A 14,682-nucleotide genomic window follows, 5' to 3' on the forward strand; every position below is an offset into this window, starting at 1 on the left:
TGATTGGCGTGAAATGGTACCTCATTGTGGTTTTGATTTGCATTTCTCTGATTATGAATGATGTTGAGCATCTTTTAATGTGTTTGTTAGCCATCTGTATGTCTTCTTTGGAGAAATGTCTGTTTAGTTCTTTGGCCCATTTTTTGATTGGATCGTTTATTTTTCTGGAATTGAGCGGCAGGAGTTGCTTGTATATTTTGGAGATTAATCCTTTATCAGTTGCTTCATTTGCTATTATTTTCTCCCATTCTGAAGACTGTCTTTTCACCTTGCTTATAGTTTCCTTTGCTGTGCAGAAGCTTTTGATTTTAATTGGGTCCCATTTGTTTATTTTTGGCTTTATTTCCAATATTCTGGGAGGTGGGTCATGGAGGATCCTGCTGTGATTTATGTCAGAGAGTGTTTTGCCTATGTTCTTCTCTAGGAGTTTTATAGTTTCTGGTCTTACATTTAGATCTTTAATCCATTTTGAGTTTATTTTTGTGTATGGTATTAGGAAGTGTTCTAGTTTAATTCTTTTACAAGTGGTTGACCAGTTTTCCCAGCTGCTACTGCTAAGTCACTTCAGTCGTGTCCGACTCTGTGCGACCCCATAGACGGAAGCCCACCAGGCTCCCCCGTCCCTGGGATTCTCCAGGCAAGAACACTGGAGTGGGTTGCCATTTCTCCTTTTCCCAGCACCACTTGTTAAAGAGATTGTCTTTTCTCCATTGAATATTCTTGCCTCCCTTGTCAAAGATAAGGTGTCCATAGGTGCATGGATTTATCTCTGGGCTTTCTATTTTGTTCCATTGATCTATATTTCTGTCTTTATGCCAGTACCATACTGTCTTGATGACTGTGGCTTTGTAGTAGAGCCTGAAGTCCGGCAGGTTGATTCCCCCAGTTCCATTCTTCCTTCTCAAGATTAATTTTGGCTATTCAAGGTTTTTTGTATTTCCACACAAATTGTGAAATTATTTGTTCTAGCTCTGTGAAAAACACCGTTGGTGGCTTGATAGGGATTGCATTGAACTGATAAATTACTTTGGATAATATATTCATTTTCACAATATTTATTCTTCCAATCCATGAACACGGTATATTTCTCCATCTATTAGTGTCCTCTCTGATTTCTTTCTCCAGTGTTTTATAGTTTTCTATATATAGGTCTTCTGTTTCTTTAGGTAGATATATTCCTAAGCATTCACCATTGCAACGAAAAGAATAAAATACTTAGGAATATAACTACCTAAAGAAACAAAAGACCTATATACAGAATTTAATTTAAAGTGTTCAAATAGATGACAGTACAGCAAAAGGGTTTTCAAATATATAACCAACTGAACCAAATAAAACTTATATTAGGTCCTTGGTGGTAAATTGTTATTTCAGAACTGTTGGCATGGTAACAGCCTCATTAATTACATATATGAACTACCTAGTGCTATGGGCACAAAATTAAAGTGATGATGGATGTTATCACCAACAAATATAAGTTCACCCAGAGCATATAACCAAGTTATTAATAAGTTCTAACTTAGGCAAATTCCTTGGTGTCTGTCTTTAAATTAGCTCTTTTAAACTATAAGAATTAGCCATGTCTCTAAATGCCCAAAGAAATGGGTGATAGCTCAATAAAACCAGGCAGTATACATGGGTTAGCATTCTGAATAGATATGTCACATCAATCAAAATGCTGTAACAGTAATGTTGTTACCTTAGATATGGTTCATTTGATCTCTGTTTATTCATTGTGGCCAGAGGATATAGATGTCACAAAGAAATTGAATACTTGTTCTATTCAATAGAACTATTGTTATATTCTAAAGACTATGTTTCTCTGGTCAAGTGAGTAGGGGAGGTTCTAATTTCTTGGATTGAACACTGGGAAATGAGAATATCATGTATATGTTAGACAATTTACCTTGCAGTTCTATATTCAAATATAATAAATTTCAATATACTGAACAAACAGTAATTTATGGGAATAAAACATGTAAATATTGAACAACAACAAACATTTCTGAGAAACTCTGGTCCAATGTAGAGGCAGAATGAAAAAGTTCTTTGGGCAAGCATTTCAACATGTACAAGCCCCATTTCAGTGCACAAGAAGTTCATTTTGATAAGTGAACTCCTTAAGAGGCCACAAATGAACCAAGGTACCTGTTTTAGCTGAACTGTAATGAATTTGACAAAAATAATCATCGAGTTTTATCTAAGTCTCCCTTCAGCATCATAAAAGACATGTCTATTCCCTATTAATAAAATAGTATTATTTTCCATCCTGTCCCATAATAACTATATCCTCAAGTCTCCAGTAACTTCTGTAGTGACAGTAATAATTGTCCTTTGTCCTTTTCATTGGTCAACCACCTGGTCTATGGCTGGGAACTAGTAGCCTGTTATCTCTTAGCTCAGACATGGCCCAGTGGTCCTCCCTGTTAACTTGGCCTCCCTTCAGTGGCATAGTTTACCACTCTCAGACCTGGCTGCATCTCTCACTGGATATCTGGCCAAGTTGGTCTGTCCTGTTGTCCTTAACTACAAGATCATTTTGTCCCCTTGTGATTCCCTTTGTAAGTTCCCCATCAAGCACTATCAGTCATAGTCCATATTCCTCCTCTGGACAAGTGGGGACCTCTGGCATATTGAAGACCAGAAAACTCTGAGGAGCAAAACTAAGGCTTTCTTTCTGCTTGGCCATGCTGTGTTGCTTGTTTTATTCTGATGTGGCTGTTCTATGTGGCCATGGGAGTACCTTGCAAGATCTCCCAGATTTTGGAAACAGAGCAAATGGTTTTCTTATTTAGGCTTTCCTTTCAACCCTAGGCTGGAGATGTGAATCCAAAACATAAGTAAAGTACCACCTGATTTCCATGTCTCCAATTGCTTCTCTTTTCCTGAATTCACTGCGGACTAGGAGGGGTGAGTACATCTATTAGGGGTCTTAATTCCAAGCAGTAGAAAACAGTTTTGCCTAATTTGAACAGAAAATTAATTTATTTCTGAATAATGAGTAGCTCACAGTTTCTGGAAGGAATGAAGAGCCAAGCATAGAGGCATCGTGGCTAAGAGCACACCATAGAAGTGGGTTCTGGGAGACAATACTACCAGGCTGCTGGATCTACACATCTGGATGTGGCTGTTACTACATCAATACTATGCTTGCCAGAATGGATTTTGCACAGTCCCTGTTTTGTATCATTAATCTGCCACTTAAAGTCTGGTGCAATGCAACTGGGGTAGCCCTGGCCTCAAAGAACACTGAGGAAGCAAGTACTGTAACAGGCATTCTCAGCTTCTCTACTGTGAATAAAGCTCAGACAGTAGGCACTGCACAAACATAGGAAAAGGATCTAGATGCTGAGCAGCAAGAGTCACGCTAACTGATTACTACAGTGTGGATTTTCTACTTTCCCTACCTTGTTAACACTTTTCTTTCCTAGGTGATTTAATGATTAAGTAATACAATGGCAGCATAGATGACCCCCATCTTCTGCAGGTAATATAATGGTATAATGGCTACTGGACACATGATTTGGAGGTTGGGGTGAGAGACATGATTAGTATTTCCAAAATACCCTCATTAAATTGGAAAATAGAGAAATTTAAATCACTGTTATATAAAGCTTTAATTTCATACATTTTTATAACCGAAACACTGCACATTATACACAATAAGAAACTATTTTGAGATTCAGCATTTGAACATATTTTAGAAATCTTAATTCAAATGCTTATCTAAAACATATATTACCCGACAATTCAAGTTTCAATTTTTCAAAATTAGCAATTACATTTCTTCATAGGTTTATAAATAGAGTAAGAATTTCTAGTTTTGGAGGTTGGATTCCATCTTTAGAAACAATGCCTGACTATTTTTTGTTTGTTTTTGCACATGATGTTTCGTCTTTGTTTGAAGCACAATAAAGAGCTGGCATGTAATTGTTAGGACTATGCAAATTTTCTATTTTTAATCAAGATTTCAGCTGCATTGATTCAAAGGGCTAAACATGAAAGGGTGAAGATGATTCCTCAGCAGAATATGTATGGGGATAATCAAGACACAGGTACATTTCCATACACAAGTCAACACTTTGAGAAAACTTCCTTTTGCCTAAGAGTAGTAGAAAACCCCTACTAGTAACCAGAAACTCTTACAAAGTGTTATCCATATGCTTCTGAATCTCATAAGGACCTTGATGCATGCAGTAAGTGACAAGATGAGTCTCTATTTATTAAAAGCACAGTCTTATGGTTTCAAATAACCAGGGACAGGTTATGAAAAATATGCCTAGATAAAAACAACAATTGCTGATGTGGATGTAGAGAAATTGGAGCCTTGGACATTGCTAGAAGGAATGTAAAATTGTGCAACCTCTTTGGAAAACAGTCAGGCAATTTCTCAAAATCTCAACTCTCAATTTCTCACTATAGAGTTACCATATGACCTAGCAATTCCACTCCTAAGTATATATCCAAAAGAATTGAAAACAGATACTAAAAACTTGCACACAAATACTCATAGTGGCACTGTGAATTGACAATTGCCAAAAGATAGAAAAAAGCAATTATCTAATTATCTAGCTGGTGAATGGATAAATCAAATGTGATCTAGCTATATGATGGAATATTATCTAGACATAAAAAGGAATAAAGGGAAGAATGAACAAAATAGTGGAACAGAAGCTCCCCAACTGTAGTCACTCTCACAGAAATACTGATTAGCAACTATCCACAGGCAAGAACAAAATGAATTCAACAGCACATTAAAAGGATCACATACTATGATCAAGTAAATGTAATGCACTACACTGACAGAATAAAGAATAAAAATCAACAGATCATTTCAATGAATGCAGATAAAACATCTAACACAATTCAACATTCTTTCATGACAAAACTCTTAATAAATTGGATATAGAAGGAATGTATCTCAACATAACAAATGCCATATATGACATATTCATAGCTAACATCACACTTAATAGTACAGTACTGAAAACATTTCCTCTAAGATCAGGAACAAGAAAATAGTGTCTACTATCACCACTCTTATTCATCATAGTACTAGAAGTCCTAGCCAGGATAATTAAATAAGAAAACTAAAGCATTCAAATTGGGAAAGAAGAAGTAAACTTATGTCTCTTTGCAGATAATATGACCTTATATATACAGAAGTCCAAACAGTAAATCTTTAGGACTAATAAACAAATTCAGTAACATTGCAGGTTATAAAATTAATATACAAAAGTCATTTGTACTTCTATACACTAACACATCTGAAAAATAAATAACCCCATTAAAAAGAAAAAGAAAAGAACCTCATTCATAATCACCTCAAAAACAACAAAATACTTTGGAATAAATTAAACTAAGGAGGTAAAATATCCGGATGCTGAAAATTATAAAATGTTAATGAAAGAAGTTGAAGAAAACCCAAATAAATGGAAAGATATCCTGTGTTCATTTATTGGAAGGATTAATGTTAATAAACTGTCCATACTGATGCTAAAGCTGAAACTGCAATACTTTGGCCACCTCATGCGACGAGTTGACTCACTGGAAAAGACTCTGACTCTAGGAAAGGTTGGGGGCGGGAGGAGAAGGGGACGACCGAGAATGAGATGGCTGGATGGCATCACCGATTGTGTGGACATGAGTTTGAGTGAACTCTGGGTGCTGGTGATGGACAGGGAGGCCTGGTGTGCTGATTCATGGGGTCACGGAGAGTCGGACACGACTGAGCGACTGAACTGAACTGAACTGAACTGCCCAAAACAATCTATTGATTCAATGTAATCCTTACCAAAACTCCAATGGAAATTTTCACATAAATAGAAAAAACAATCGTAAAATTCATATGGAGCCACAAAAGAGGCTAAATACCCAAAGCACTCTTAAGAAAAACAAAGCTGGAAGTAACACAACTCATCATTTCAAACTATGTTTCAAAGATATAGTAATCAAACACTATGGTCCTGGCATAAAAATAGACACATGGGTCAATGGAATAGACTAGACAGCCAATAAATAAACCCATTCATATATGGTAAACTAATCTTTGAAAAGTGTGCCAAGAATACATTAAGTCTAAAAGAAAGTCTTTTCAATAAATGATGTTTGGAAAACTGTATATCCACATGCAAAAGGATAAAACTGAACACTCACAACACTCAGAAAAATTAACCTCAAATGAACTAAGGACTTAAATTTAAAACATGAACCTTTAGAATTCCTAGAAAAAGACAAGGGTAAAATTTCCTTAACATAAGTACTGATAAAGTTTTTTTTGATATGACATCAAAAGCACTGGCAACAGAAGCAAAAATAAACAAGTGAGACTACATCAAAAGAAAAAGTTTCCCTACAGCAAAGGAAACAATTAACAAAATGAAAAGGAAGCCTATGGAGTGGAAGAAAATATTTGCAAACCATATATTTGATGAGGGATTGATACCTAAAATATAAAAGAAACTCATGTAATTTAGCAGCAAAAAAAAAAAGTAAAAGAGAAATATTTCAATTTTTAAAATGAGCAAAGGACCTGAAGAGAGATTTTTCCCAAGGAGACATACAAATTGTCAACAGGTCATAAAATGTGCTCAATGTCACTAATCATCAGGGAAATGCAAATCAACACCACAATGAGATATCATCTCTCACCTGTCAGAATGGCTATAATAAAAAAGACAACAAAGAATAAATTTTCATGAGGATATGAAGAAAAGGGAATACTAGTACACTGTTGGTGGGACAATAAATTGGTGCAGCCACTCTGGAAAACAATATGGATGTTACTCAAAAATTTAAAGAGAACTACCATATGATCCAGCAATTCTACTCTTGGGTATATATCCAAAGAAAATGAGAACACTAATTGGAAAAGATATCTGCAACCCAATGTTCATAGAAGCATTATTTACAATAGCCAAGATGTGGAAGCAATCTAAGTGTCCATCAATAGATGAATGGATAAAGAAGATGTGATGTGTGTGTGTGTATGTGTGTGTCTGTGTGTATTCCCATTGCTGTGTTAGTCACTCAGTCCTATCTGACTCTTTGCAACCCCATGGACTATAGCCCACCAGGCTCCACTGTCCACGGGATTCTCCAAGCAAGAATACTGGAGTGAGTAGCCATTCCCTTCTTCAGGGGATCTTCCTGACCCAGAGATCGAACCCAGGTCTCCTGCATTGCAGGCAGATTCCTTACCATCTGAACCACCAGGGAAGCCCAATATGTATGTATGTGTGTATATATATACACATACATACACAGTGGAATACTTCTCAGTCATAAATATGAGTGAAATTTTTCCATTTGCAACAACAAGGATGGACCAAGAGGACACTATGCTTAGTGAAGTAAGTTAGAGGAAGACAAATACTATAGGATTTCACTTAAATGTGGAATCTAAAAAATAAAATAAAAGAATATAACAAAATATAAACAAACTCACAAATGCAGAGAACGAAGTAGTAGTTACTAGTGGAGAGGGTGTTGCCGGGAGGAACAAGTTACAGGAAGGGGATTAAGAGATTAGAACTATTAGGTATAAAATAAATGAGATACAAAGATGTGTTAATGTACAGGACTGAAGCAATGACTGAGATAGCCAACATTTTATAATGTTTAAATGGAGTATCATCTGTAAAAACTGAATCACTGTTGTTAATATGAAACAAATTGCTGTTGTTCACTCACTAAGTCATGTCTCACTCTTTGTGATCCTATTTACTGTAGCCCATCAGGCTCCTCTGTCCATGGATTCTCCAGGCAAAAATGTTAGAATGCGTTGCCATTTCCCCCTTCAGGGGATCTTCCCAACCTAGGGATCAAACCCACATCTCCCACATCTCCTGCATTGGCACTTTACCACTGAGCCACCAGGGAAACCCCCTGAAACAAATACAACATTATAAATTAACTATCAGTGCAGTTCAGTTGCTCAGTCATGTCCAACTCTTTGCAACCCCATGGACTGCAGCACACCAGGTTTCCCTGCCCATCACCAACTCCCAGAGCTTGCTCAAACTCATGTCCAATGAGTCGGTGATGTCATCCAACCATCTCATCCTCTTTCATTAAATTAACTAAATTAACTATAGTTTGATTTAAAACTAAACAGGCTATTATCAAAAAGACAAGAGATACCAAACCTTGGCAAGGATGCAGAGAAAAAGAAACCCTTGTGTGGTATTGGTGGGAATGTAAACTGGTGTAACCATCATGGAAAACAGTATGGAAGTCCCCTCAAAAATTAAAAATACAACTACCACATGATTCAGCAATCTCACCTCTTGGTATATATTTAAACAAAATTAAATCAGTATCTGGAAGAGACACCTGAAGTCACATGTTCATTGTAGCACTATTCACCATAGCCAAAACAGGAAGCATCCTAAATGTCTCTCAGTGAATGAATGTATTGGGTCTGTTACTGAATTTTATCACATCACAACTAATACTGTCAGCAAAACATAAAGCATCACTTGGAAATTATTTTTAAAATGTTATTATAGGACCTCCCTGGTGGTCCAGTGATAAAGAATCCACCTGTCAATACAGGGGACATGGGGTCAATCCTTAGTCGGGGAAGATTCCACATACCACAGAGCAACTGCACCATAAGCTCTTGCACCACAACTACTGAGCCTGCACTCTGAAGCCCCTGAGCCACAGCTATTTCTAGCCCACCTGCCTAGAGCCCATGTTCCCAAAATGAGAAGCCCCCTCAATGAGAAGCCCGTGCACTACAACTAGAGAGTAGCCCCTACTTGCCTCAACCAGAGAAAGCCCACGCACAGCAATGAAGACCCAGAACAGTCAAAAAGAAAGAAAGAAATGTGATTATACATACAGACACACACACACACACACACACACACCCTCTCATAAATAATGGAATATTATCCATTCATGAGAAAGAATGAAATCTTGTCCCTTGTGATCTATTAGATGAACCTGGAGGGCATCATGATAAGTGCAATAAGTCAGAAAAAGACAAAAACTGTATGATCTCAATTATATGTGAAATCTAAAAAAGCTAATTCATAAGAACTGGGAGTACAGTGGTGGTTCCTAGGAGGGCTAATGGATGGGGGAACAGGAGAGATGTTGGTGAAAGGGTACAAACTTCCAGTTATAAGATGTATAAGTTCTGGGGATCTAATGTTTAGTGCTGTGGTTATTAATAATAGTGAAAAAAAAGTGAAAGTGTTAGTCGCTCAGTCGTATCTGACTCTTTGCAACCTGGTGGACTGTAGCTCACCAGGCTTCTCTGTCCATGGAATTCTCCAGGCAAGAATACTGGAGTGGGTTGTCATAGCCTCCTCCAGGGGATCTTCCTGACCCAGGATCGAACCCACCTCTCCCATATCTCCTGCATTGGCAGGTGGATTCTTTACCACTGAGCCACCAAGGAAGCCCAACATATAATATTATTCCATAAATATGAAATGTACAGAATAGACAAATCTACAGAGCTGGAAAACATATTAGTATTTGTTAGGAGCTGGCAGGAGTGAAAACAGGAATGACTACTAACTGGCACAGGGTTCCTTTTTCATGGTGATGAAAACGTGCTGGAATTAGATAGTAGCAATAGTCACACAACTCTATATGTAAACTAAAAACCAATGAATTGTATACTTTAAATGGATTGATTTTATGGTATGTCTATTATGTCTCAATTTTAAAAATAGTATAAAGAGCAAGGAAAAGGGAGGAGGCCTCTGAATCTAGTGAAGGGAATGCTTTATCTGAGGGCACAGCAGGATCTGGTTAATCAATCCTCTTCCCCCAAGGACTTCCCTGGTGGTTCAGTGGTCAGGACTCCGAGCTTCCACTGCAGGGAGAGTGGGTTTAATCCCTGGTCAGGGAACTAAGATCCCACATGCTGCACAGCTAAAAAATTTTTAATTAAATAATAGTACCAAATCCTCTCTTCCCCCACTAAGACCAGTTCAACAGAATTGCAAGTCAATGCCCCTATAGAAAAGGATATTTTGATATCAAGAATGTTATAAAAATTGACTTTAGTGACTACTGAGAGGAGTTTAATTAGGAAGAACATGGATGGCTTTATATACGAAGGAGAGTTACACAAAGAAGAAAGAAGGGTACCGAGTCAGGGAGTGATGGTTACACCAAAGGAAAAGATTAGCCTAGTGGTGAGGCAGTATTATGAAACATTAAAACTCTTGTTAATTGATCTGCCACATCATGGTTCTCAGTCCAGGCAGCTACAGCTTTGCATACTTGTTGCCCTAGGGCATGTTGCTAGAACAGAAATATAAAAGCAAAGAAGTGACCAGTGCTGACCTTCTGATTTTCCCAGTAGAAACTCTGAACTCAAGACAGAGACAATTGTTCTTAGAGGAAAGATTTTCTTTAGGTCACAAGAGCCTATATCTTTGAGCCTCCAAAGACAAGGCCTTGGTCTAAGCAATGGGAAAAGAATAACATTCACAATTAACTTCATCCTTCCCATCCAAATTTGTTTAAGATTTCATGTGAGTGATGGGGGAGGCATTAAGTAGGGGAGAAATAGTCCAAGAAAAGTGCCAGACAGGCACTGATGAGGCCTCGTAGGCTGATCAGGACCAGGAGGTGATGGAGCTCCAGGTAGATTTTGGAATAAAGATTAAGAAGACCTCATATCTCATGCCCTGGGAGGCAGAAAGACTCACAGAGACATCTTCAAACCCTTGTAGCTCCAGAGAGGAAAAAAAAGATGGATGTATGGGTCACCTGGCAGATAGGCCTCCCAGAAGCCCCATCAATCCTGAGGGTATGTGGACAACAGTTTATACGTTCCCTGCAGTCCACAGTGTGGTGGATCTGGAAGGGCCTCAGAAGTTCAGTGATAGGCCACTCTCAGCACACACACAGGAACCTGAAGCCCAGGAATGGGACTTGATGGGAATGGAACATCTCAACAAATGGCAGCATGGTGAGGGATAGGGGTGAAGATAACTAAACAAAGAGGGAAATAAGTCCATTTCATGGCAGAGCAGCCATCCTTGGGCCTGGTATCTTCCCTACTATGTGTCTTAGTCCAAGTTCTCTGGAAGGAAAACCAACACGAAGACTTTCCTTATAAGTGTGATCCCAGGAATCAAGGATGAGGTACAGGAGAATAACTCAGGGAAGGGGTGGAACTAAAATTAGAACTCATTAGTGAGTCGGCCCGGAGAAGGCAATGGCAAGCCACTCCAGTACTATTGCCTAGAAAATCCCATGGATGGAGGAGCCTGGTGGGCTGCAGTCCGTGGGGTCGCTGGGGGTCGGATGCGACTGAGCGACTTCACTTTCACTTTCACACATTGGAGAAGGAAATGGCAACCCACTCCAGTGTTCTTGCCTGGAGAATCCCAGGGACAGGGGAGCCTGGTGGGCTGCCGTCTATGGGGTCGCACAGAGTCGGACACGACTGAAGTGACTTAGCAGCAGTAAGTCGGCCACTGCAAAAAGCAAATGGTTGCTTGATCTAATGGAATGTCTCAGGCTATGGGGCATCCATCTTCTTGGGGAAGAAATTGAAACATGCATGTCAACTAGCCCCGTGTCACAGTTTTGCCTCAGAGGTCATCACCTCCTCCCCATTTCCATGCTGTTCATGCACAGGCTCTGAGTGATTTCTGAAGCACCACACACTTCAGGATCGATAAGGCAAGAGGTGCTTCAGTTCAGTTCAGTCGCTCAGTCGTGTCCAACTCTCCACGACCCCATGAATCACAGCACACCAGGCCTCCCTGTACATCACCAACTCCTGGAGTTCACTCAAACTCATGTCCACAGAGTCGGTGATGCCATCCAGCCATCTCATTCTCGGTCGTCCCCTTCTCCTCCCGCCCCCAACCTTTCCTAGCATCAGAGTCTTTTCCAGTGAGTCAACTTGTCACATGAGGTGGCCAAAGTTTCAGCTTTAGCATCAGTCCTTCCAATGAACACCCAGGACTGATCTCCTTTAGAATGGACTGGTTGGATCTCCTTGCAGTACAAGGGACTCTCAAGAGTCTTCTCCAACACCACAGTTCAAAAGCATCAATTCTTCGGCGATCAGCTTTCTTCAGAGTCCAACTCTCACATCCATACATGACCACGGGAAAAACCATAGCCTTGACTAGACGGACCTCTGTTGGCAAAGTAATGTTACCTGGTGACAAATTGGTCTCCTCTTTGGTAGCTAAAATAACAAGAGAATCTGAAGGGATGCATAAAAACTGTCAGATAAATTGATACCTAAGCAAGCACATGAGACCTTAGTGCCATTGTGGCAAGAAGTTGGGAAAAGAATCCTGAACTGACTATGTACTCATTAAACCTGTTACAAGATTGACCTTGAATTGGCAAAATTAAGTCTTCTTCTCTGGAGGTAAGAAAAGTTCAAAATAGAGAGGAACCTGAGTTATACCAAAATCATTACACCACTTCAATGTCTGAGTATAGTGGCCTATAAAATTCATCTTGACTAACAATTCATTTAACATATTCTTTCAATAAATATTTATTGAGTGCCTACTACCTGGAAGCCCCAGCACACCCCTGCACAAGGCATCATAAAGATAAGTAAAACACAGTGCCTGTTCTCAAGAAGCTCATGATCTAGTGGAGAAAAAGATACAATTCAGGAGGAAGAGCAAACTACATTGGTGACAAAGCCAAGTGATCACCGTGTCAAGGTTTCGGGGCCCTCATCTGTAAAATGAAGTTAGAATCACGAATTTCTAACTTCTCTTCCCTCTTTGATGTTCTGTGAACCTCTTAGTGTCACACAAAATCAGACAGTGCCAATATAATATCTCTCATGTTTATTCCAAATGATCTTCCCCAGTTCCCTCTTGCAAGGGAATTTGTTTCAGAGAAAGCAGGATAGAAACAGTCATCATGCTCGCTTGTTCAAACAAAGCCTAAATAGCATCAAAACAGCTAATTTTTTTAGCTAAAAATTCCCAGAAGTATTTCCTGACCTCACACAGGGAGAGAAAAAGAAAGATTTTAAAACCAAATCCATTGTACATTATGTACATACTGTACAATAAATAGGGTTTTCCTGGTGGCTCAGTTGGTAAACAACCCATATGTAATGCAGGACTTGTGGGTTCAATCCCTGGGTCTGGTAGACCCCCCTGGAGAAGAGTACAGCAACCCACTTCAGTATTCCTACCTGGAAAATACCATGGGTAGAGGAGCCTGGTGGGTTATAGGCCATGGGGTCACAAAGAGACATGACTGAAGCAACTGAGCACACACACATACTTAAAATACTGTCATAAGCAACTGTGAAGCATCTTTAATAGTTGAAAAGTCAACCAGCATGCCGGGTTACTAACTAAAGCATTTATTAACTGCTTGCCTGACATTTCTTAACCATTGTTTATCCAAATTAACTTCTATTCATTTAAACGTTCTCACTCCTGCTGTCCAGTTCCAGTTTGATCTTTTCTTTCCATAAATCCCACCTACACCAACTATCCTTTCATGGCTCTCCAAGACATATTGTTTAGTGAATTTTTTTTTCATCTATATGTGTGTATGAATGTACAGCATATTAAAATTTTTAATTAGAAAAAATTACCAATGACATTGCTTAAGTGAGTGGAAGCTGACATGCCACAGGATCAATCAAAAGTCTCCAAATTTAATGCCACTGTATAATTATGACTCAAAATTTTACTAAAATACCCTAGGTAATATGAATTATTTTCTAAGCAAAAGTTTAATAGTGTGAAATAGTGGATCTGGGTAAAATTTCTGACACATAGTCCTAACTTTTGAGGGTAAACAGATTAAATGCTTTGACATGTACTGAATGATTTAATCAGCCATACTTTTACTAAAATGGTTTGAATAAATCCCTTAACAGAATCGAATGTATCTACATTTAAGGTGTATCTTCAGTTTTCTCAATAAAAAGACCTTTATATTTCAGACTCTGCAACAAAAAGTGTTTCTACCATACTTTTCTTTCTTAAATATGTTATCCATTCCTTAAATACAGAACAAAGGAAATTATATGTCTACCTTTACACCCTATAGAACATTTAGAACTAGCGAAGAAATATTTCTGTCTCATATGTTCTTTTTATAGTTCAGTGATTTCACAGAATCACCACATCATGGTATAAATGATATATGAAATGAAAATGATCAATTTCCTCTGCATGGAAAATAGAGATGTTATTTTGTAACTTACCTCTAGACTGGAGGTAATATTAAAGGTAGTTTCTCACTCTCAGATTGCCTTGATGCAGTAGTAGATAGGATCCTACTAGAGACGGAGAAGGCAATGGCAAGCCACTCCAGTACTCTTGCCTAGAAAATCCCATGGACGGAAGAGCCTGGTAGGCTGCAGTCCATGGGGTTGCTCGCTACAAGTCAGACATGACTGAGCGACTTTACTTTCACTTTTCACTTTCACATATTGGAGAAGGAAATGGTAACCCACTCCACTGTTCTTGCCTGGAGAATCCCAGGGACGGGGGAGCCTGGTGGGCTTCCGTCTATGGGGTCACACAGAGTCGGACACGACTGAAGTGACTTAGCAGTAGCAGTAGCAGAGACCTGAGGGAATCTGATGTTAGGGTCCTGGTAGGTGGTGCTAGTGATAAAGACCCTGCCTGCCTATGTAGGAGATGTAAGAAAAGTTCCATCCCTGGGTTGGGAAGACCCCCTGGAAAAGGGCATGGC

Source organism: Moschus berezovskii, chromosome X, assembly GCF_049115385.1.
Source record: "Moschus berezovskii isolate FMDL1 chromosome X, NW_MosBer_1.0, whole genome shotgun sequence".
Taxonomy (NCBI): Eukaryota; Metazoa; Chordata; class Mammalia; order Artiodactyla; family Moschidae; genus Moschus; species Moschus berezovskii.